This window comes from Enhydra lutris, unplaced genomic scaffold, assembly GCF_002288905.1.
Source record: "Enhydra lutris kenyoni isolate GAN:26980312 unplaced genomic scaffold, ASM228890v2 scaffoldscaffold23, whole genome shotgun sequence".
NCBI classification, from domain to species: Eukaryota; Metazoa; Chordata; class Mammalia; order Carnivora; family Mustelidae; genus Enhydra; species Enhydra lutris.
Genome location: NW_019154107.1, coordinates 12810163 through 12814166, shown reverse-complemented (window position 1 = coordinate 12814166; position 4004 = coordinate 12810163). Strand labels below are relative to the sequence as shown.

At 46.7% G+C, this 4004-nt stretch overlaps 1 pseudogene across 1 annotated transcript; it reads left to right on the top strand.

Annotated features, from left to right (window-relative positions):
- Positions 1–2268: 2268 nt before the first annotated feature.
- On the top strand, positions 2269–2820 carry LOC111150472 (annotated as a pseudogene). Its single transcript, XR_002640805.1, has one exon. The product of XR_002640805.1 is annotated as a ferritin heavy chain pseudogene (transcript).
- Positions 2821–4004: the final 1184 nt, after the last annotated feature.

Sequence of the window (4004 nt, the reverse complement as noted above, 5' to 3'; positions counted from 1 at the left end):
AGCAAAATAGGTCAGGGAAAGACAAATACCATATGATTTTACTCATATGTGGAATTTAGGAAACAAAACAAACGAACAAAGGAAAATAAAGAGAGAGTGAGAAAGAGACAAACCAAAAATCAGACTCTGAACTGTAGAGAACAAACAGAGGGTTACCAGAGGGAAGGTAGTTTGGGGGGATGGGTGGAACAGGTGAAGGGGATTAAGAGTACACTTAACCATGATGAGCACCGAGCAATGTATAGAATTGTTGAATCACAATATTGTACATGTGAAACTAATATAGCAGTGTATGGTAGCTATGCTGGAACTAAGATTTAAAAAAAGAAAAGAGAAAAAGAAGTCAAACAAATGGCCAATAAGTACATACAAAGATGCTCAACATGGTTAATCATTAGAGAAATGCAAATCAAAATGACAATGTGATACTACTTTACATCCACTAAGATGACTAAAACTAAAAAAAGACACAATAACAGTGTTGGAACCTTCACATATCTTTGGTGGAAATGTAAAATGGTATAGACACTTTGGAAAATATTTGGCACTTCTTCAAAATATTAAACATAAAGTTGTCCTATGACCTAGCAATTCTACTCCTAGGTATAGTCCCAAGAGAATAAAAATATTTCTATACAAATCCCTGCAAATATTCATAGCAACATTATTCATATCCACAAAATGAAAACAACCCAAATGTCAATCAATTGACAAAAGGATAAATCAAGTGGGGCATATCCATATTACGGAATAGTATTCCATAATATGGCCTCATCATGGTATCTCATCATGGCCTCAAAAAGAAAGATTAGGAACATTATGCTGAGTATAGAAATCAGATGCAAAAGGTCATATACTGCATGATTCCATTTATTTGAAATGTCCAGAATAGGCAAATCTATAGAGACAGAAAATAGATTAGTGGTAGCCACGTCTGGGGAGTGACTGCTTATGGGTAGCCAATTTCATTTTGGAGTGATGAGAATGCGAAATTTGATCGTAGTGATGGTTGCACAACCCTATGAATATACTAAAAACTATGCAAATGTTCACTTTCAAAAGGTGAATTTTATAGTATATGAATTAAGTCTTAATAGAGTTGTTTTATTCTTTTCTAGTGTTGGAGGGTGGAGGGACAGAGCAAGAGGAAGAGAGAATCCTAAACAGGCTGTACCAGCAGCCCAGAGTCTGACCTCACAACCCTGAGATCACAAGTTGAGCTGAAATCAAGAGTCAGGTGCTTAACTAACTGAGCCACCCAGGCACCCATAGAATTTTTATTTTTTTTTAGAGATTTTATCCTTTATTTGACACATGGAGAGAGAGAGACAGTGAGAGAGGGAACACAAGCAGGTGAAGTGGGAGAGAGAAAAGCAGGCTGCCCACTGAGCAGGGAGCCCAATGTGGGGTTTGATCCCAGGACTCTGGGATCACAACCTGAGCCAAAGGTAGATGCTTAACGACTGAGCCACCCAGGCTCCCCTAGAATTGTTATTTTAAAAAATGGCCTCAAAACACCCTGCACTAGGGTACCTGGGAGGCCCAGTTGGTTAAGTGGGAGATTCTTGGTTTCTGCTCAGGTTCTGATGGGCGGGTGGTGAGATCAAGCCCCAGGTCTGGCTGGGCAGTGAACACAGGTTCTGCTTAAAACTCTCTCCCTGGCCCTCACCACCAACCCACTCCCACCCATCCACCCCTTGCTCTCTCTCTCTCTAAAATAAATCAATCTTTTTTTTTAAAGATTTTATTTATTTATTTGACAGAGAGAGATCACAAGTAGGCAGAGAGGCAGCCAGAGAGAGAGGAGGAGAAGCAGGCTCCCTGCTGAGCAGAGAGCCCAATGTGGGACTTGATCCCAGGACCCTGAGATCATGATCTGAGCCGAAGGCAGAGGCCTAACCCAATGAGCCACCCAGGTGCCCCTAAAAGAAATCAATCTTTAAAAAAAAAAAAAAAAAAAAAAAAAAAAAAAGACACTCAGAATTGTCCTTGGCCTTCTGCCTCACTCAGACTCAGAGAGAAATTGAATGTGGTGCCCCGCCCCTAGCCCGCCCCTTCCTGCGTGACCACGCCCCACTCGCCTAACGGATCCAACGTCCCAAAGCCAGAGTAACGGACCTCATTCCAGCGCCATCACGGAGAACACCACAAGGTTTACTTCTTCACCTAGCTTGAAAGCACACCGCGGACCTGTCGCCACCGCCTTTAACACCACAGCTTTCATTTTGCACCGCCATCACCTTCGCTGTGGTGCCTGAGCCGCCAGCCATGGCCACCCCGCAGCTCTCCCAAGTGCGCCAGAACTACCACCCCGACTGCGAGGCCGCCATCAACAGCCAGATCAACCTGGAGCTCTACGCCTCCTACGTGTACCTGTCCATGGCCTTCTACTTCGACCGCGACGACGTGGCCTTGAAGAACTTCGCCCGCTTCTTCCTGCGCCAGTCCCGCGAGGAGACCCAGCATGCCGAGAAGCTCATGGAGCTGCAGAACCAGCGCGGGGGCCACATCCGCCTCCGCGACATCAAGAAGCCGGACCGCGACGACTGGGAGGGCGGCCTGAAGGCCATGGAGTGCGCCCTGCACCTGGAGAAGAGCGTGAACCAAAGCCTGCTCGACCTGCACCAGCTGGCCACCGACAAGAACGACGCCCAGCTCTGCGACTTCCTGGAGAGCCACTACCTGCACGAGCAAGTCAAGGCCATCAAAGAGCTGGGGGGCTATGTCACCAGCCTGCGCAAGATGGGGGCCCCCGAAGCCGGCCTGGCAGAGTACCTGTTTGACAAGCTCACCCTGGGCGACAGCGACAAAAAGAACTGAGTTGGGACTGTTTTCCCGATAGCCCCAGGGTGCATGGTGACTTTCCCTGATCACCATGCCGAGCATGCGTATTGCAGTATTGCCTTTGCAAAAAGTTCCAGTTTTTTTCTTCCAGTTTTGCCATAAATAAGTAAAGTTGTTTGGTTTCAATAAAGTTATTTGGCTCTTAAATAAATAAAGGTCTGTGATTCGTGTGTGCAAATGTCTCCCCTTTAAAGTTTGTAAGCAGGTGTCCAGGAGTCTCTCCACCCACCCAACCCCATCCACATATAGCTCAGGATCTTGGGGGATGGAGGGGGAAGGTATTCCATGGGACCCTGGAAAACACAAATCAATCTTTCCCTGATAATGTGAGGGTGGGGTGGGGTGAGATGAGGTGGGTGGTCTGGGGCCTTGGTGTCTGTGGGTGCATGTGTATGATAAAAGCATTAAAAAAAAAACACGGTCTTAGAATTCATCATAGTAGTTGCCCCTGGGGAAGAAGGGCAGGAAGTGGGATTGCACAGGGATCCACCCTGGGCTACAGTGATAATGGGAAGGGACCCCTATGGTTAATTTCCCCCAGGGACACGGGTGTGACAAAGTAAAGTAACAATGGCATTTTGCAAATCTCAGTCCTTTTATTTACATTATTGTATTTTACTTTTGTAAGAGCCTCAGGAAGTAAGAAGGGCAGGTGTTATGACTGTGTCTTAACAAGTGAGAAAAAGGGAGGCCACGCAAATAAGAAGTTATGGAATGTGGGCACGAACATAGATCTTCTGATGCCATGTTCCATTTTGTTTTTGCTGTTGTTGCCTCACAGGTATATCAATGGGTTAAGCAAGACTGTGTGGGTAGACTGGAAATCCAGCCAGATAACCAGACCCGGAAGGGAGGGAAATCCCCAACACTCGTAAAGATAGCCCTGATCACTGCAGTCTCTGCCCTAATTATAGGTGTGCCTTCCAGCCTAGGGTGGGGATGGCTTCTAAACCTCAGCCAGACCCTGCTCCTAGGAAAGGAGTCTTCAGAGCTAGCAACAGAACATATGAGAGGTAGAGTACCTCACAGGAAGGCAGGCAGCACCTGTACACTTGAATCCCGCTGTTCAGGCTCCCTGCCCCGCACAGGCAGGGACAACGTTACCTGAGTTGGCACTGAAGACCTGGGAAGACCTCAGGCCTGGAAATCCCCCCGAGTGC